The sequence below is a fragment of the Somniosus microcephalus genome, chromosome 1 (genome assembly GCF_052327205.1).
Source record: "Somniosus microcephalus isolate GS21.2 chromosome 1, FLI_Smic_1.0, whole genome shotgun sequence".
Classification (NCBI taxonomy): domain Eukaryota; kingdom Metazoa; phylum Chordata; class Chondrichthyes; order Squaliformes; family Somniosidae; genus Somniosus; species Somniosus microcephalus.
In genome coordinates, this window is record NC_140987.1 from 207,889,585 (window position 1) to 207,910,958 (window position 21,374).

Here is a 21,374-nt window from a genome sequence, read left to right on the forward strand (position 1 = left end):
GGCGGTCCGACTGAAGTTTGGAATCGGGGCGCACAAAGGGCGTTGCACGAGGATGTGACGTCATTTTCTGCGCGCGCATCCGGGCGGGCGCTAAACTTTGCGCCGGCGCTAACGGGCAACTTAATTTGGGGCAGGGCGCAAACTGCGCTGCGCACGGGCGCTACACGCATAGCGCCCGAAAATCACTTCTCTTAAGGCGCTAACTGCTGGCACTATCAACTGAAAATCTAGCCCATTATATCTGAATGTGCGAAGCATTCGCAACAAAATAGATGAATAGCACAGATAGAAATTAACAGGTTTGATCTAATAGCCATTACGGAGGCGTGGTTGCAAAGTAGCCAAGGTTGGGATCTAAATATTCCAGGATATTTACTTTTGGAAGAAATAGGCAAAATGGAAAAGGAGGCAGGGTAGCCCTGATAATAAAGGATGAAATAAAGACAGTAGAGAGAAAGGATCTTAGCTCCAAAAATCAAGCAGTAGACCGCGATTTTGTGCCTGGAGGCAGGATGGTAGCAGGTCCGCTGTTCGGCGGGTTCCGGACCCGCTCCCGGTTCCTGCCACCTTGCAGTTGAAATTTTGCATTGATTGGCCTCGTTAAGGCTGATGTGTGTTCTCCAGGGCAATTGCTGGTGCGGTTCAGCTGCTCGCGTCTGATGACGCGATGTTGGAGTGATTATTTAAAGGGGCCATGTCCCCTCTGCAGATTCATTTCCATTTTGTTCCCTGAAGTGTTGGCTTCTGCAGGTATGGCAGTGCAAAACCTAAGGCTGCTCCCTGCTTCAATGTGGACTCCCTCCATGCTCTTGTGGAGGGAGTAAGAGGACGTAAGGAGGTCCTCTTCCCTGGAGACGGAAGGAGGAGGCCTCCTCAGCAAACCAAGGCAGCTTGGCTGCAAATTGCGGAGGAGGTCAGTTCGAGGTCGGTCTGCAGACGCACCTGGGTGCAGTGTCGCAAGAGGTTTAATGATCTGTTGCGATCAGCAAAAGTGAGTATTACATCACACTTACCTTCAATCTGCCTCCCATCTCTTCTCATCCCCATCACTCTGCAATGGCAACCTTCCCCTGCACAACCGAACTCACTCTAACATCCCTTGCACCCTCACCCATCCCTCTCTTTCTCTGTACAGAATCATGTCACCATTTTACTATGCACCACTCACACTCTTATGCAACGCCAACAATTAACAATACACAGGGAAATTATAATGGGAAATAAGGAAATGGCAGAGAAATTAAACAAATGCTTTGGGAGAAAAATTCAGTTGCTTTACGCCTCCCGTTAGTGACCCAAGAGGGTGCTAATGGGGCGCAAAGCAACTAGCGTCCGGGCGTGGCGATGTTTGCGCCGCTCGCGAAATTGACCAGACATTTTGCGGCGGCACTAAATACTACCCCCACCATCTCCTGCACCCGCAGATTGTGACGTCAGTCAAGCATGCTATGCCCCGGTAGCGCCCCGGACCGGATATTGAGTGGCGCCCCCTGCCTTACCGCCTGCCGCTAGCAATGACAGGTTGAGAGGAGCATTTTGCAGTCGGGAAGGGACTGGGAGGGCGCTATTTAAAGGCGACCGCTTCCTGCTTTTTTTTCCTGGTGACATTTTTGCACCATGCATTCTGGGAGCGAGGGAGATTCAACGCTGTGTGAAGGAGTTTTGGGTACTGAGCAGCACTTTGCAGGTTCATTTTAATTTGACCTTCCTTGCATCGATTTAGAAGAGACTATAGGGGCTGCACTCTGAGCTCTTTCCTTGGGCTTCTCCATTGTTACTTCCAGCAGAATTGATGTACAGGTCTCTCCAGGCCGAGATTCATGGCTGCAATGAGCAGGGTGTGGATGGAGAGCAAGATCGACCCTCCCCTTTAAGAACTGGCCGGCGCCAGTGTGTCTGTGTTCCATTGCTGACTGACATCACATGAGCTTTGCCAGCGCTCTGATGTAGTGCCTCGCTCCTCGGCGTTAGCGCCTTAAGAGAGGTGTGTAGCACCTGATTTTGTGCTCCAATCACCTCCAGGGGCGATAGAAGCCAAGTTTGCAGTCAGAGGCGATAATTAGCGCCAGGCGCTAAACTTTGTGCCTGGCCGATAATTGCGCCCCAAATGGGGCAATACCGAATTTCTCCCCAATAGAGTCATAGGGCAGGATTTTCATTGGGCCATGGAAGCGGGATTGAAGGCGTGTGGGGGTTTAAAATCCTAAAATCGGGGGTCCCGACCCCATCCCGCCCCCAACCCGCCTCCATGCCAGTTTCAAAGGAGGCGGGTATCCGCCCGCACTGGGACCCGCCTCCCCGAGGTGGGAAGGGGACTAGTGCCAATTAACTGCCTGTTAACAGGTAGTTAAAAGGCAGTTTTTAGCCTAATCCCTATTTTTAATGTTGAAGTGTGAGATTCCCGACGGCTCCAAGCCACACCAGGTTAGAGGAGGAGGACCGTCAGGATGAAGGGCTTGGAGGGGTCGAGATGTCCAGTGTTCAGGTGAGTGATGGGTGCATGAGTGCAAAGGTAAGTGTGTTTGGTGTGTGTAAAGTGTTCAAACAAGTTTTACATACCTTTACTTACCTTTACAGCCTTCCTTCTTTCAGGTCTCGGGAGTCCCTCATCTCACTGGCACAGCAAGCAGAATGGCAGCGATCTGTCAAAAATTGCAGCATTTAGCTTTCTGTTCCGGGGAGATCTCTAAATCATCCTGAGAGGAAGGAATTAACTTAAAATACAGATTGTCAGTGTTTGACAGCTTCAAACAGCTGTGAAACGCTGATATTTCACCTGTCAAAAGGTCTTGACAGATGAAATATCAATCTGTGACATCACCTGTTGCCGGGTGGCCCTTAATTGGCCTGCTGAGCCCGCTGGGTGGGCTCAACGAGGTCAATCAAGTCAAAATCGTGTGGGTTGGCTAGAACTCGATGGAGGCGGGACTACAACCCCGAAAGTTGTAGTCCCGCCTCCTACCCGACTCCTCAATGAAAATCCAGCCCATAGAGTCATAACGGCACAGGAGGCCATTTGGCCTATCGAGTCCGTGCCGGCTCTCTGTAGAGCAATCCAGTCAGTCCCATTCCCCCGTTCTATCCCCATAGCCCTGCAAGTTTATTTCCCTCAAGTGCCTATCCAGTCTCCCCTTGAAAACATTGAGTGTGTCCGCTTCCACCACTTCCATCGGCAGTGAATTCCAGAGTTGTGTTCCCAGTGTAATATCTGTTTTAGTCTAATTGGTTTCTGATGATACAAAATGACTTAGAGGTTGTTGTGGTCATGTGTTTCTTGCTTTATTCCTGGATTACCTCTCTTTCCTTTACAAAAGCTTTATAAGAACATAAGAAATAGGAGCAGGAGTAGGCCATTTGGCCCTTTGAGCCTGCTCCATCATTCAATAAGATCATGGCTGATCTTCTACCTCATCTCCACTTTCCTGCACTATCCCCATATCCTTTGATTCCCTTAATATTAAAAAATCTATTGATCTCTGTCTTGAATATATTCAACGACTGAGCCTCCAGAGCCCTCTGGGGTAGAGAATTCCAAAGATTCACCACCCTCTGAGTGAACAAAATTCTCCTCATCTCAGTCCTACATGGCCGACCCCTTATTCTGAGACTGTGACCCCTGGCTCTCGACTCTCCAGCCAGGGGGAACATCCTCCCTGCATCTACCCTGTCAAGCCCTGTAAGACTTTTGTATGTTACAATGAGATCACCTCTCATTCTCCCAAACACTAGAGAATATAGGTCGAGTCTACTCAATCTGTCCTCATAGGATAATCCCCTCATCACAGGAACCATAAGAACATAAGAACATAAGAAATAGGAGCAGGAGTAGGCCAATCGGCCCCTCGAGCCTGCTCCACCATTCAATAAGATCATGGCTGATCTGATCCTAACCTCAAATCTTCTATCACTCTCTATCCCACCCAAACCCATGTGATCTCCCGGGAGAGGCGAAAAACCAGGTAAAAAACCCAATGGCCAATTTGGGAGAAAAAATCTGGGAAATTCTTCTCCGACCCATCTAGGCGATCAAAACTCTTCCAGGAGATCACTCTGTCCCTATATTTTCTACAGTACTTACCTTCTGTAAAGGCGATCTCCACCCCAGCCAGGAACAGGAATAAAACCATTCTCCTAAAACCAGTCTGGTCAACCTTTATTGCACTCCCTCTGTAATGTATATACCTTTAAGGGGGGAACTACTTTTTACAGCTCATGTATACTGTAGTACCGGCAGTGACCACACCTGTATATAGCACTGAGTAGTAATCTGTACAGGCAGTTGCAGTGTGAGCCACGTTGAGTAAACACCTGTTGTACTGTTCTCCGCAGTCTGTGTCTTATTATACACGGACGCAACATTGGCGACGAGGCAGGTTCGAACCTACCTGCAACTCTGCATTACCTCCCGGGGATTCATTCCTGGAGATCGGTGGATTGGAGGTCAAGGCCAGAGACTCGGGCGTCGACCACGGGCAACCGCCCAGTCATCCAGCAGAGACTCGAGAATTGCGGGGGAGGCTGTCGAGACCCAGGCTTGGCTTTCCAGTCGAGGTGGTCCAGCGAAACGGGCTGGCAACAGGTAGTGCGTAGACCCTTCCCGGACAGCGGCGGGCTAGAGCCCGACCGAGCGGCACAGCAAAGGGCCGAGCAGCGTCGACGGGGGAGAGAGAGAGAGGGCAGAGCACACAGGGCGCAGCCGGTGTTCAGGGGCCGAGCAGCGTCAGAGAGAGGGAGAGAGAGATGCGCAGAAACCCGCGAGACGCCGCCATTGCCACGAGGACCGCCGAGAGCAGCGTTGGCAGCAGCGCAGGAGAAGCGCGCGAAACCTACAGGGCGCCGCCATTGCCACGAGAACCACCGGGAGCGGCGTTGGCAGCAGTGGGGGAGGACGGAAAGCGCGGGAGACGCCATTTTAAGCCATTGGGAGACGCCATTTTAAACCACACCCAAAATGCCAAAGAGTGGCAGTATCACCGCATTTGACAATGAAGTCGAAGATTGGACTACATATGTCAAACGAACAGAGGTGTACTGCAAGGCAAATGAGGTGTCAGATGACAAGAAAGCGTCGGTATTGTTAAATTTAATGGGTGCAAAGACGTATGGTTTATTACGAAATCTAGTAACCCCAACGAAGCCAATGGAAAAGAGTTTTGAAGACATAGTAACGATGCTACAGGAACATTTAAACCCTACACCGCTGCTGATAGCAGAAAGATTCAAGTTTCACAAACAGAACCAGCATAAGGATGAAAGCAATGCTGATTATTTAGCAGAACTGTGCAAACTATCGAAACACTGCCAGTTTGGAGCGGGACTGGCAGATACCTTAAGGGACAAGTTTGTGTGTGGGCTTCAAAGTGAAGGAACCCAGAAACGGCTTTTATCTGAAAAGGACCTTATGCTGGAAAAGGCTTTCAGAATTGCGGTATCATATGAAGCAGCAGCACGGGGCGCTGCAGAGATACAACAGAGACCACAAGAATATGGCACAAACGAAATGTCATATGGAACAGAGAAGTGCTATCGCTGCGGCAGAACAACACACGACCAGAATGATTGCTGGTTCAAAGACAAAGTGTGCAGACAGTGTGGAAAAGTAGGACACATAGCACGAGTCTGCAGGTCGGGAAAGAAAACCAGCAATAAGAAACCTACCAAAGGAAAGTACAAGAAGGTACATAAGATGACGGAGAATAGTTCAGACGAACAAAAGATTGATACGACTCCGAAAGCAAGGAACTGAGTTGTCTGAAACTAAATAATGTGATCACAACGGAGGATCACCGAACCATTTGGGTCACTCTCAAGTTAGCAGGAGTCCAGGTAAAGATGGAATTGGACACAGGATCAGCCCTAACAGCCATAAACCGACGGGACGACGAGCGGCTATTCTCACACATACCCTTGAGGGACACAAAAATTATTTTGAAGATGTACACGGGGCAAAAAGTCTACCCCAAAGGAAAAATAAGGGTGACTGTTATATATAACGGTAAGGAAACACCAAAACTAGACCTGTATGTATTGCAAGATGGAGGACCACCATTACTGGGACGTGAATGGATCCGGAAAATACAACTGGATTGGCATTCCATACAGGCACTGACTGTGGCTGACAAAAAGGATGATGACGTCACACCTGGGTGACAGTCAAAGATCCTAACTGACGCGAAAGAAGTGTTCCAGCAAGGACTCGGAACACTCAAAGGCATGACAGCGACGATTAAAATTGAAGAAAATGCAAGCCCAAGATGTTTTAAGGCCAGATGCGATCCGCCCAGCCGTCGAAGCAGAGCTGGAGAGTCTGGAACATTCAGGTGTACTGTCCAAGGTAGACTGGAGCGAGTGGGCTACACCCATCGTCCCTGTGATGAAAAAGTCGTTGAGCAGCACGCCTGGGGAACCAAGGAAGGTTCGCATCTGTTGGGACTTTAAGGTAACAGTGAACCCGGTCCTTCACACCGTACAATATCCACTTCCGCAGATTGAGGATATTTTCGCCTCGCTATCTGGAGGGAAACGCTTCACTAAGATTGATCTGGCGCAGGCGTATCTGCAAATGGAGGTAGAAGAAGCATCAAAAAAATACCTCACAATCAACACCCATAAAGGTCTCTACCAATACAACCGGCTGGTATTCGGGGTAGCATCAGCTCCGGCTATTTGGCAGAGGGCAATGGAACAAGTCCTGCAAGGGATCCCAGGGACCCAGTGTTATTTGGACGACATCCTGGTCACGGACGAAAATGACAGTGATCACCTTGCCAACCCCAGCTAACCGCCCCAAATGCGAGTTTTTTAGAAAACAGATCTCGTATTGTGGCCACGTTATCAATAAAGAGGGGTTACATAAGTCCCCAGAGAAGTTTGAGGCAGTAGTCAACGCTCCAGCACCGGAAAATGTGTCACAACTGAGGTCGTTCCTCGGGCTGGTAAACTACTACCATAAGTTCTTGCCAAATTTGTCTACGGTACTACACCCACTTAACACCCTACTGCAAACTGGGGTGCCATGGAAGTGGAGTGATGAATGTAGACGAGCTTTCCAGAAGAGCAAAACACTAATCACATCGAAAGGGGTATTGGCCCATTACAACCCGGCATTACCAATTCGGTTGGCATGTGATGCGCCACCCTACGGCATTGGAGCGGTGCTGTCGCACAAATTCTCGGACGGCTCAGAGAGGCCAATAGCCTTTGCATCACGATCACTAACCTCAGCCGAGCGTAACTACGCCCAGATTGACAGGGAGACCCTCAGCCTAGTGTGGGGAGTGAAAAAGTTCAATCACTATCTGCACGGGCAGAAATTCACCTTGCTGACTGATCACCAGCCTCTTGTCTCCATTTTTAATCCGAAGAAGGGCGTTCCGGTGATGACTGCGCAACGACTACAAAGATGGTCACTTTTTCTAGGGGCGCACCACTATGAGATTGAATATAAGGGCACGAAACAGCATGGAAATGCTGATGGGCTATAACGCCTGCCACTGCCTACTGCGGAGGAAGCACCAGCAGTGGATCCTGTCGAAATATTCCATTCGACTATAGTTGAATACCTACCGGTAACTAACGCTTGTATCGAAAAGGAAACCCGAAATGACCCGACACTGTCTCGGGTATATGATTTGACGGTGAAGGGATGGCCAGCACATGGCGACTCACTGTTGCCAGCATTCTCGACAAGGAGAGAACAGCTGTCAGTGTGCCGGGGGACCTTGATGTGTGGATCCCGAGTGGTAATTCCACCCAAGTTAAGGGATAGAGTGCTCAATGAGCTTCATGAGGGTCATCTGGGAGGGTAAAAATGAAAAGCCTAGCCAGGGCTTATGTGTGGTGACTGGGAATCGATAAACAAATCGAGGACCTGACCAAGAGCTGCTCAGGATGCCAGAAAGTCCAAAATGCACCACCACAGGCCCCTCTACACCATGGGAGTGGCCCTCATCTCCATGGCAATGGGTGCATATTGATTTTGCTGGTCCATTCATGGACTCAGTGGCCTAGAAATTCGGTTTTGGCGCAGCGAGGGCTTTAGCGCCGGAAGTTAGTGCCGGCGCTAAGTCCCCCTGCGCGCGCCAAAAATTCAGTAGCGCCGCGCCCAAACGGCTGCTGGCGCTTCTGAGGGGTCTCAGCGCCTCAAAACTGGCGCCATGCGCCGCATTGCGGCGCTATTCCGGCACTGCAGCGCCCGCTGCGGTGCGGCAGGCTCGGGAAGTGCAGGCCTCCTCCTTCCGTCAGGGAGGAGCTGCCTGCACCCGGCCGCGGCCCGCGATAATCTTTTTAAAAATGAGCCCGGCACCTCGGACAAGTGCCGGGCTTGCTTCTGTTCCGGGGGGGGGGGGGGGGAAGTCCGGGGAGGTAGCTGCGGCCAGGCGGCCGGCGGGAAAGCGGCCGGCCGCCGCGGGGCCTTTAATGCGCCGGCGCAAAGTTCTGGAAGGCACCTCTGCCAGAACGTTGCTTGCGGCTGCCACGGGCGAGGCGGCCGCAACTCAATTTCCGAGTTCGGGCGGGTTACCATGGCAACCGGGACGCTGCGCACACCGATGACGTCATCGGTGCCGGCGCAGCGCTACCGGCCTAACGCCGATTTAGGGCCCCTGTCAATTTCTAAACTGGCCATAACTTCGGCGCTAGGCCCTCTAGCACCTCAAAAGTGGCGCTAAGGCCAGTGAATTTCTAGGCCAATGTCTTTAATAGCCGTGGATACGCACTCGAAATGGCCTGAGGTCATGAAAATGTCCTCCACCACCACGGAGAAAACTATTGCAGTCCTACGGACCATTTTTGCCAGGAATGACTTGCCAGAACAGATTTGCTCCGACAACGGACCACAGTTTGTGTCCGAAGAGTTCCGGAGGTTCGTGAAAAAGAATGGGGTAAGGCATTACACATCCGCCCCATATCATCCAGCCACAAATGGATTGGCTGAGAGGTTCGTACATACCTTTAAGAAGGCAATAAAGGCTATGTACAATGACAACATTCCGCTGCAGCACAAGGTGGACAATTTCCTGTTCGCCTACCGGAATGCGACACATGCAGTCACCAACCAGGCCCCAGCCATGATGTTCTTTTACCAAAGGTTAAGATCTCGCCTGGATTTGCTCAGACCAAACGTACGAAGGGATGTTGAGAGTAAGCAATTCCAGCACATCCATGAGAAGCCAACAAGGAGCTTCAATGTAGGGCAACCAGTCTTGGCCCACGACTACCAAACAGAAAAATGGCAGCCAGGGATGATATGCACACGGCAGGGGCCACTAATGTACACAGTGGACGTTGGGGAGAGCATCGTGAGACGCCATGCTGACCAGATCCTAGAGTCACAGGAACAAATCAACCCCATGCCTCGCCCATACGTACCTGGTGATGAACCCGACGTACAGGTCGCATCTACTCCAGAAACAGTAGCATCGGAAGCTGATGAACCAACCGACGACAGGGGGCCAGAATCGCCTCCGCACCAAGAGCAAGACACTTGGGAAAGGCGCTATCCAGAAAGGATCAGGAGGCCTCCCCAAAGACTGAATATATAAATAGACTATTTTCAGTTAATGTTGCATGTTAAAAGTGTTAATTGTAATTAGTTTGATATTTAATTGTTAAATGAGTGTTATGGTACTGTTAATCTAAAAGGGGAGGAATTGTAATGTATATACCTTTAAGGGGGGAACTACTTTTTACAGCTCATGTATACTGTAGTACCGGCAGTGACCACACCTGTATATAGCACTGAGTAGTAATCTGTACAGGCAGTTGCAGTGTGAGCCACATTGAGCAAACACCTTTTGTACCGTTCTCTGCAGTCTGTGCCTTATTATACACGGACGCAACACCCTCTAAGGCAAGTATATTCTTCCTTCGGTAAGGAGACCAAAATATACACAATACTCCAGGTGTGGTCTCACCAGGGCCCTATATAGTTGCAGTAAGATGTCTTTACTCTTATACTCAAATCCTCTTGTAATAAAGGCCAACATACCATTTGCTTTCCTAATTTCTTGCTGTAGCTGTATGTTAACTTTCAGTGATTCTTGTACAAGGACACCCAGGTCCGTCTGAACCCAATCTCTCACCATTTAAAAAATACTCTGCTTTTCTATTTTTCCTACCAAAGTGGATAACTTCACATTTCTCCACATTATATTCCATTTGCCATATTCTTGCCCACTTACTTAGCCTGTCTATATCCCCTTGAAGCCTTCTTGCATCCTCCTCACAACTTACATTCCCACCCAGCTTTGTATCATCAGCAAATTTGGATATTTTACATTTGGCCCCCTCATCCAAATTATTGATATAGATTGTGGTTAGCTAAGGCCCAAGCACTGACCCTTGTGGTACCCCACTAGTTACAGCCTGCCAACCCAAAAATGACCCGTTTATTCCTACTCTCTGGTTTCTGTCCATTAACCAATCCTCAATCCATGCTAGTATATTACCCCCAATCCCATGAGCCCTAAGTTTGTTTAATAACTTCTGTAGGTGGTTTGGCGTGTGCCCAGTCAGCTCTGCCCCTAACTGTCTCTGAGCGGTTTGAATCGCTCCCACACCCCCTGGGTTCTAGACACCGGACTTAGGTACAGGCGGCGATACAGAAAAATGAGTAGACGAGTGGTTCGGTGCAAGAAAACCGTAATTTTTATTCAAGGCAAAACAAGATCACAATACTGAAAATTACTAAGATGATTGCAGGCATATGAAAATAATACACTTATTTGGGAATGGGGAACACACGGCACATCGAGAGAACAAACACATTAAAATCCTCTTATCCTTATCCCACCCCCTATACCTAACTAGATTAAGCTATGAGAGGCCAGGGATTTATGCTCACCAATTCAAAACCTGTTGCCCTTTTAACGGTTGTGAGTTTTGGTGTCTGCTCTTGCTGTCCTTTGGGGTATGTTGTCGCCACGTGGTCACAGGGCGCGGCGATGGAGTTGTTTGTGCGAAGCACCCTCCTTTTCCTCAGTTAACGTCTTCATCGAGTCGCGATGGGTCTTCTTCTTCCTCGGGCGGTTTGGTCGCTGACGGGTTTTATAACAGTTGGTGCTCGGTTGCCGGTTTATATTGTCAATATGCTTTTACTACCTATGCTTTGAACACCAACTTATTCTTCATGGACGCAGCTATCCATGCTTCAAACGGCAACTTATTCATCAAACGCCAGCTTATAACTAGGCCGTTTGTCCCCCAACACGTCTTTCCGCTGCCCTTCTCTGCCTTTACCGGTTTACCGTTTTCTTCATCTCGTCTCATCTCGTCTGCCCGTTTGTGGCCCCGTATGTCCTGTGTCTTTTCGAATCGGGTCTTGTTCTCCTCCCGCGTTCGGCCCTCGGTGTAGTACTGGGCGTCCTTGGTGTTGAGCAGCGCGGGGAGCGAGAAGAGAGCCCGCCACGCGGCCAGGGCACGAGAGCCGAGAAGCAAGCCAGAGAGGCAAGAGAGAGAGCTTGGCTACTGGTAGGCCTACAATTATACCCGGTTCTTCATCCCTTATCTGCGCGCCAAATCAGGTCAGTCCTTTGTCTAACTTTTGGCGGGCTCATCCAAAATGATTACAGCCATTTACTTTAACGGCTTTTGGGGTGGTTGTCTCCTGGTTTAATGGCTCCGATATCCTGGCTGTTTGTTATTCATGAAATTTAATTGTCCTTATCCTGGCTTGATGGCTACTGTGAGCTGTTACCGATTATGTATGCAGAAACTTAATGGCCTCGATTAGGCCCATTCTGACTTGATCTGTTACAAGGTGAATGAATGCATATTCTGTGTTTCCCTAACTGGCTTCACAAAGTCTTTCACAGATTCATGCATTTTGGGTTTCGTTTCAGGTTTTGAAAAGTGCCTGCCTTTTTGCAGAGCCTTGCTTTTAAAATCCTGTACTTTTGGTCACGAGGTTGCAAAAGCCATTTTGGGTACCCTTTTTAATAACTTGTCCATACAGGGTCCCTTTATCCATAACTTTTGGGGAATGTGGGAATTTTGAGAACCCTACACTTCCTGTGTGGCACCTTATCGAATGCCTTCTCAAAATCCAAATACACCACATGCACTGGTTCATTTATCTATTCTGCGAGGTCCAGCCTTGTTTTTTGATGAAGTAACAGAGAGGATTGATGAAGGGAATGCAATGGATGTTGTCTACATAGATTTTCAGAAGGCGTTTGACAAAGTACCACATAGAAGGCTGGTTAACAAAATTGAGGCTTATGGAATACGTGGGTCAGTGGCAGCTCGGAGAAGGAATTGGCTTAAGGACAGAAAACAGCAAGTTGTGGTAAATGGTTGTTTATCAGACTGGAGGATGGTAGACAGCGGTGTTCCCCAAGGCTCAGTGCTGGGCCACTGCTTTTTTGATATATATTAATGACCTGAATATTGGAGTACAGAGTAGAATTTCTAAATTTGCCGATGACACAAAACTTGGGGGTTTGGCAAACAGTGATGATGATACCAATCAACTGCAACAGAATATAGAAAAGCTAGCAGAATGGGCAGACAAGTAGCAGATGGAATTTAATACAGAGAATTGTAAGGTGATGCATTTTGGCAGAAGGAACAGGGAGAGGCAATATACACTTAATGGCACAGTTTTAAAGAGTGTGCAGGGACAGAGGGACCTGGGAGTTAATGTGCATAGGTCCCTGAAGGTGGCGGGACATATTGAGAGTGGTTAGCAAAGCATATGGGATCTTGGTCTTTTTTCTTCCCTCCCACATGGCAGCTGTCCTTCATTCTGCCAGAGCAATTCACACTTCATCTAGAGCCATCCTTTATTCCTTAACCTGTCCTGTTACCACCTCCTCTTGCCTTGAATATCTCTTAATGTCTCTCAATGTCTCTTAATCTCTCCTGCTTTCTATCCTGTCACTGATCTTCCCTTTTGTTCTTTCATCCCCTCCCCCTTTTCCCAGCCCCTAACTTGCTTTAAAATCTATTCCTTTTCCTGCTTTTTTCCAGTTCTGACGAAAGGTTCTCCACCTGAAACGTTAACTCTGTTTCTCTCTCCATAGATGCTGCCCTGGCCTGCTGAGTTTTTCCAGCGTTTTCTTTTGTTATTTCAGATTTCCAGCATCTGCAGTATTTTGCTATCGTATTTGTGTAAGGTGATAAGTTTGCAATTTGGATTGGCCAAAAATGTACTGTTAATTTTAAAATGTTATTATTTTGTAATAAGCATTTATATATTAATGAAATATTGAGTATAGACTTAATCCTTGTATGCAATGCTTGTATAAAGAAAGCAGATAAAACACGCTAAAATGCTAGTTTTAAAAGAACACTTTGGAAAAAATTTAATCTCTTTTAGTTCGCTGCAATATTTGCATATTTGTGGGTACTTATTTCTCATTAAATTTTCAACTACCTTCTAAGGTCTTTTCAAAATGCCTTTGCAGTGCCTGAGCTGCAGTATCTAAGTAGATTTATTCAAACATACACAGTGCAGAGGTTGGCCTACATTCAGCAGTAAGTTTTACAACTGGCATTTACACCAGCTTTAATTAACTGCTTCTTATATTCTGAACCTGATAAATAGCACTTGAAATACACTATGGAGGTAGAAGTCATCTTTATGGAGGCGTTTGACTTACAGTATTTCCATTTTAATTTCTTAAGTAGTTTATCAGCAGGGAAAGTACAGACACAATGACAATCCATTATGGATGGGTGCCTTTTATACAGACAACATAATGGACCAGGTTTTGCTGCAGCAGAGCATGGAATGGTGTTTGCCATTAGATTTGCCTCTGCACCCATCGACTCAAAGAATTTTTGCCCACTAAGTTGCTGAAAGTGCAAGCTGATAACAGTGCAGCGAGGAAAACAGGGCCTCAGGGACCTGAGTGAACAAAACAACCAACAGGGTATCTCCTTAACCAATGAGATTTAAGGATTAGGAAATAAACAGTGGAAGGACTGGGAAGGAGGGTGAATTAAAAGGAGTGAATTCAATGTCAAATCAGGTACAGAAAGCGAAATAAAGAGAGGGAAAGAATGATTGGATTAAGAGAGAGAGAAAAGAGGCAGAAAGGAAAAGTAAGAAAAAAATTGATTTTAAATTGGATATTTTTAAAATCTCCTAAAACAGTTCACAAACTGAAGTAATAGTTCATTTTCAGTGCCAGAGAGGTTGATTGGCAGTCATTAACACTTATCACATCATTAAAAGGGTACTTACATTTGTAATTACTAGCCCTAAATATCTGCGGCAGGTTTAGTTTGTATCAACCAAGCAAATACAGCAACTTCACGACATTCAATGTATGTCAATAGTAAGGCAAACAACGAGATGCCATTTTCGTGAAGCTAACGGCGCAACTTGGACAGCAACTTTTGGATCTTCACGTTTAACCGCGCAACTGCCTCTCGCCTGAAGTTGCTGTGCCATTTACTCATAAATAGTGGGAACGCCATTAGCCTCACCATTATTTTGACAGCAAAATCTGGCCCAATGTCAGTTGAAGGGTATTTGATCTGAAGCAATCTAAATCAAATGATCATGTATAAACTAAACAGTCTTAAAAGCATGTTATGTTTATGTCCATATTAAGACTGGAATATTCCAAAGACAACTGTAAACCCAAATTACATTTATATATTTGAATATGAATTTTCTAACTGTGAGCAACAATTGGGTAAAAACAATCTTAGTTAGTTATATATCCTAAGTTTCTGTTAGATTTATTAACCAGTGTTGTCCATGATAGCAGTTGATACATTTTCAGATTTCAATGCTGATACACCTATCAATTCGTCCAATAAAAAGCGACGTGTTAGGAACGTAACTAAAGGTTTTTATTGACTAAATAACAGAGCCCACCCTCGTGGGTGATCGGGTCCAACAAGGAGGAATACCAGCCAGTCGACTACCTTTATACCTGGGCAGGTAGGTGGAGCCATGGGCGGAGTCGGAGGTGGTCAGCCCAGGTATAACAGCGCGACAAGAGGCGACCTCGTATCGTGATACAACAGTGATAACGGTGATAACAATACAACAGTGATAACTATAGTGTAACGATAAAAGTGGTTTACCACATTCACCCCTTGTTTAGATTTGAGTCCGGCGGGGTGAAGTGTACTACCAGTTCTGGTATGTCAGTCTGTCCGGAGGCCTCGTAAGCCTCTCCGATCGTCGCAGCGGCGGTGCTGCATTATCCGGTGTTAGTGCTGGTGTCTGCGTGGTCGGCGAAGGCTCGTGGGGTTCCGGCATGCCGTCTACCTGGGCTGGAATTGGGGGGGTGGTGGGGGGGGGTAAAGGTGGTGTCTCCGGAGTGCCCGGGGGTGCGAGGTCTCGTAAGGAGACAGTGTCCTCCCGCCCGTCTGGGTAAGCCACGTAGGCGTACTGGGGGTTGGCGTGCAGGAGGTTCACCCTCTCGACCAGGTGGTCTGTTTTATGGGCCCTCACGTGCTTTCGCAGCAAGACGGGCCCCGGAGAGGTCAGCCAGGTTGGTAGAGTGGTTCCCGTAGTCGACTTCCTGGGGAAAACAAACATTCGTTCATGGGGGGTGGCGTTAACGGCAGTGCAAAGTAGTGACCGGATGGAGTGCAGCGCTATCGGGAGGACTTCCTGCCAGCGGGAGGTTGGGAGGCCCTTAGACTTTAAGGCTAAGAGGACGGCCTTCCATACCGTCGCGTTCTCTCTTTCCACCTGGCCGTTCCCTCGGGGGTTGTAGCTGGTGGTCCTACTTGCTGCAATACCTCTCGCTAGTAGGAACTGACGGAGTTCCTCGCTCATGAAAGAGGAGCCCCGGTCACTATGTATATAGTTTGGGAACCCGAACAAGGCGAAGAGGTCGTTCAGGCATTTAATGACCGTGGTACTGGTCATGTCTGGGCAGGGGAAGGCAAAGGGGAAACGGGAGTACTCATCAACAATGTTGAGGAAGTACACATTACGGTCAGAGGACGGGAGGGGCCCCTTAAAGTCGATGCTCAGGCGCTCGAAGGGGCGGGTGGCCTTGATCAGGCTTGCTCTGTCCGGCCTAAAGAAGTGCGGTTTGCACTCGGCACAGGTCTGGCAGTTCCTGGTTATGGTCCTGACCTCCTCGATGGAGTAGGGCAGGTTGCGGGCCTTAATGAAGTGGTAAAGTCTGGTGACCCCGGGGTGGCAGAGGTCGTTGTGGAGGGTCTGAAGTCTATCACTTTGCGCGCTGGCGCATGTAATTCGTGACAGAGCATCGGGGGGTTCGTTCAGCTTACCTGGCCGGTACAAGATATCATAATCGTAGGTGGAGAGCTCGATTCTCCACCTCAAGATCTTGTCATTCTTGATTTTGCCCCTCAGCTTGTTATTAAACATAAAAGCGACCGAACGTTGGTCGGTAAGGAGGGTAAATCGTTTGCCTGCCAGGTAGTGCCTCCAGCGTCGTACCGCCTCCACAATCGCCTGGGCCTCCTTCTCGACCGACGAGTGTCGGATCTCAGGGCCCTGTAGGGTCCTTGAGAAGAAGGCCACCGGTCTCCCCTCCTGGTTAAGGGTGGCGGCTAGGGCGAAGTCGGATGCATCGCTCTCGACTTGGAAGGGGATGGACTCATCCACTGCGTGCATAGTGGCCTTGGCAATGTCTCCCTTAATGAGGGAGAAGGCTGCGCACGCTTCCTCCGTAAGGGGGAAGGATGTGGACTTCATGAGGGGTCTGGCTTTGTCCGCATAATTGGGCACCCATTGGGCATAGTAGGCGAAGAGCCCCAGGGTTCTCTTAAGTGCCTTAGGGCAGTGGGGGAGGGGTAGCTCCATGAGGGGGCGCATTCTTTCGGGGTCGGGGCCGATGAATCCGTTCTCTACTACACAGCCAAGGATGGCAAGGCGCGAGGTGTTAAACACACATTTCTCCTTATTGTAGGTGAGGTTCAGCCGTTGGGCTGTACGGAGGAATTTCTCCAGATTCACGTCGTGGTCCTGCCGGTCGCGGCCGCAGATGGTGACGTTATCTAGGTAGGGGAATGTGGCCTGCAGTCCGTTCTGGTCAACCATCCGGTCCATCTCCCTTTGGAAGACCGAGACCCCGTTGGTGACACCGAAGGGGACCCTAAGGAAGTGGTATAGGCGCCCATTCGCCTCGAAGGCGGTGTACTGGCGGTCCTCGGGGTGGATAGGGAGTTGGTGGTAGGCCGACTTAAGGTCGATGGTCGAGAATACGTGGTATTGTGCAATCTGATTGACCATGTCAGATATGCGGGGAAGGGGGTATGCGTCCAGCTGGGTGTATCTGTTTATGGTCTGGCTGTAGTCGATGACCAGGCGATTTTTATCGCCGGTCTTAACGACCACGACCTGGGCACGCCAGGGGCTGTTGCTCCCCTCGATGATGCCCTCCTTCAGGAGACGCTGCACCTCAGAGCTAATGAAAGCTCTGTCCCCGGCGCTGTACCGCCTGCTCTTGGTAGCGACGGGTTTGCAGTCGGGGGTGAGGTTAGCGAACAGGGAAGGTGGCGGCACCTTGAGGGTGGATAGGCTGCAGGTGTTACGCGGTGGGCGGTTTAACCTTCGCTGGTTGTCGACTGTGAGTGGGGGGAGGGGTCCACCGTATGCTAGGGTTACACTTTGGAGGTGGGATTGGAAGTCCAGCCCTAGTAGGACGGCAGCGCAGAGCTGGGGGAGGACGAGGAGTTTAAAGTTTTTATACTCTGTACCCTTAACCGACAAGGTCACAGCACAGTAGCCGCTAATGTCCGTGGCGTGGGACCTCGATGCCATCGAGATTCGGTTGCGCGTTGGCAGGACAGGGAGGGAGTAGTGGCTCACCGTGTCTGGGTGGATGAAGCTCTCCGTGCTTCCGCTGTCGAACAGGCAGGTCGTGGCGTGGCCGTTTACTTTGATGTCCATCATCGACTTGGACAGGTGGTGTGGGCGGGCTTGATCCAGAGTGACGGAGGCTAGTGTGTAGGTAAGCGAGTCGTTGTCGTCTGCGGGCGAGGCGGTCGTCGGGTCCGGGGGCCCGGTGGCAGTCGGGCGTGGTGGGTAAAATGGCGTCTCCCACGAGGTAGGACAAAATGGCGGAGAAGATGGCTGCCCCCATAACTCACATGAGGCACTATTGGGGTCGGTTGCCTTGATCAAAGATGGCCGCCCCCATGACTCACGTGTGGGGATACTGGCCTCAGTTGCCGTGAAAGAAGATGGCCGCCCCCACAGCTCGCATGAGGCACTGCTGGCCTCTGAAGATCCGCTCCTGCAGGCCTTAGAGAAGTGGCCTTTCTTCCTGCAGGTTGCACAGGTAGAGTTCCTGGCTGGGCAGCGCGACCTCGGGTGCTTCTCCTGGCCGCAAAAGAAGCAGCCGGCGGCCCGATCGCGGGTGCCCGATGTCGGAGCCGGTACCGGGGGTGGCGGGCCCGGTCGGGTCCGGGACGCCGACGCTGAGGTAGGTCCCGGGGGCGGCGCTGCGAAGGGTATTGCGGTAGGGGTCGGGCCCGAGTCCCAGGGTCGCGAGCAGTACCTGGAAAACGCCTCCTGGTCCTGATGGGCCACCTCCAGGGAGAGAGCGAGGGCTTCAGCTTTGTCCAGGTCGAGGTCTTTAGCTTCAAGCAGTCTTTGCCGTGAGTAGTCGGACCGTAGGCCTTTCACAAAGGCATCGCGGATATTATCTTCCGTATTTTCAATAGCCGTCACCGCTTTAAAGTCACAGTTCCTGCCGAGTGCTCTTAGCGCCCGTAAAAATTCAGCTACAGACTCTCCTGGCTGTTGCGGGCGGGATCTTAGGAGGTGCCTGGTGTACATGTAATTTACCGGGCTGCGGTACTGCTGTTTCAGTAGGTTGATAGCGGCCTCGTATGTAGTCGTATCCTGGATGAGTGCGTATACTCTCGGGCTCGCTTGGGCGTTCAGAAGTCTTAGTTTGGATCTCTGCGGGGCGCCGGATTCTTCCAGGTAGGATTCGAAGCAGTCCAGCCAGTGTTTGAAGTTGAGGGCTGAGTTTGCTGCCTGTGGGTTTAGATCCAGGTACGGTGGTTTGAGGGCTTGCAGCCAAGCCGGCTGGTGTGGCTGGTGTAGCCCGGTGTCTGAAAGCTGCTGTGGCTGTGCTTCTGGGAGGGCTTCTGGCTGGCCAGTAGTAGACATCTTTAAAATTTAGTCAATAAAATTGATACACCTATCAATTCGTCCAATAAAAAGCGACGTGTTAGGAACGTAACTAAAGGTTTTTATTGACTAAATAACAGAGCCCACCCTCGTGGGTGATCGGGTCCAACAAGGAGGAATACCAGCCAGTCGACTACCTTTATACCTGGGCAGGTAGGTGGAGCCATGGGCGGAGTCGGAGGTGGTCAGCCCAGGTATAACAGCGCGACAAGAGGCGACCTCGTATCGTGATACAACAGTGATAACGGTGATAACAATACAACAGTGATAACTATAGTGTAACGATAAAAGTGGTTTACCACAAATGCCAATAAAGTGTCAAAATTATAACAAGCTCTCTGGAGAGCAGATTGCCAAACTTTTCAAAACCTGCTTGGTCGTGTAGTTTTTACGAAATATTTCATCAGTAACATTTAACTTTTAATTTTTTTGCACTTAAAATGAGGACATATGAAAGCAGTAACAAGAAAAGGCCAATCAACCAACCCAGATCACTCTGCCTTCCAAATATTTTTAGGAGCCTGATTGAACATCTTGGAAATTACGGGCTAGATTTTCAGTTGCTTGCGCCAGCAGTTAGCGCCTTAAGAGAAGTGATTTTCGGGCGCTATTCGTGTAGCGCCCGGGCGCAGCGCAGTTTGCGCCCCGCCCCAAATTAAGTTGCCCGTTAGCGCCGGCGCAAAGTTTAGCGGCCACCCGGATGCGCGCACAGAAAATGACGTCACATCCTCGTGCAACGCCCTTTGGCCGCCCCGAATCCAAACTTCAGTCGGACCGCCCCACTCTGCGGCTGGCGTCCAGAGCGTTTGTAAAATGGAACGCAACACACCCTGGGGAGCGCAAATTAAAGGGCACTCCTCCTCCTGCACTATAAACGGCAGTCTGCATGTGTTGTGTGGAAGGATCCAGTGTGTTGTTCTGAACGGTGTATTCATCTCCTCCTCCTCCTCCTCCTCCTCCTCCTCCTCCTCCTCCTCCTCCTGCACCCTTCCCCTTTAAGAGCTCACTGGCACCAGAGTGTCTGCCGTGCGCTACGCCCGAGCTCGGGCGCTGCGCTCTGCACCGTCGGCTTAGCGCCTAAAGATAGTAGTGGAACGCATCTTTTAGCGCTCCACCAACCTCTTAGGGCGAAGCCACTGAATTTCTGGCAACGGGGCGCTACTTTGGGGCGGGCGCTAACTTCGGGCGGGCGCTAAGGTTAGCGCCCCAAAACTGTCTATACTGAAAATCTAGCCCTACGTTCCTGTCCCAAGCCGATCTGACTTTGTTTTGCTAAACCAGGAAGTGATCCAATTCTCTTGTTGATGTTTCAGCTGGGTTAGTATTTAACACACTAGGGAAATACATGACAGGTCCATTTTAATTTGAAGAATCAAGGCTTTCAATCAGCTGGTAAGCACCCTTCAGACTTATTGCATCTCCAAAATGGATAGTGGGAGCCAACTGGAAGAAGAAAACGGGCAAGTAAAATGTCTTAAGGTTTATTTAAGATTTTATAAATCAGGCATGAAGTACAAGAGCAATAAATTATATATTTGTATAAAACATTGGTTAGGCCTCAGTTAGGATACTGCATGCAGTTATAGGAGTCCCATTATAGAAAAGACATTGAAGCCATAGAGCGTGCACAATGTAGATTCATCAGGACGATGCCAGGGATGGGAAATTATAGTTATGAATAGAGTTTTGAGATACTGGGACTATTTCTACCGAGGAAGAGAAGTTTGAATTGATGTGTTTTTAACATGAAGGGTTTTTATAGGGTGAATAGAGAAGTTTATTTCCTCTGGTTGGGAAGATAGTGACGAGAGGTTATTAATTTAAAATTCACACTGAGATTGGGGAGAGAGGTATGGAGAAATTTCTTTACACAGAGGGTTGTTGGAGTACAGGGAATTTTTGAGGCAGAGACCATTGCATCTTTTAAGAGAAAACTGGATAAATATTTGAAGCAAAGAAAGATGCACAGACAAAAGGAACTAAAGTGTCAGGTGTGGCTCAGTGGGTAGCACTTTTGCCTCTGAGAGGACATAGACAGGCTGGTGAAATGGGCGGACACGTGGCAGATGAAATTTAATGCAGAAAAGTGTGAAATGATACATTTTGGTAGAAAGAATGAGGAGAGGAAATATAAACTAAATGGTACAATCCTAAAGGGGGTGCATGAACAGAGACCTGGGGTATATGTGCACAAATTGTTGAAGGTGGCAGGGCAGGTTGAGAAAGCAGTTAAAAAAGCATAGGGGATCCTGGGCTTCATGAATAGAGGTATAGGGCAGGATTTTCA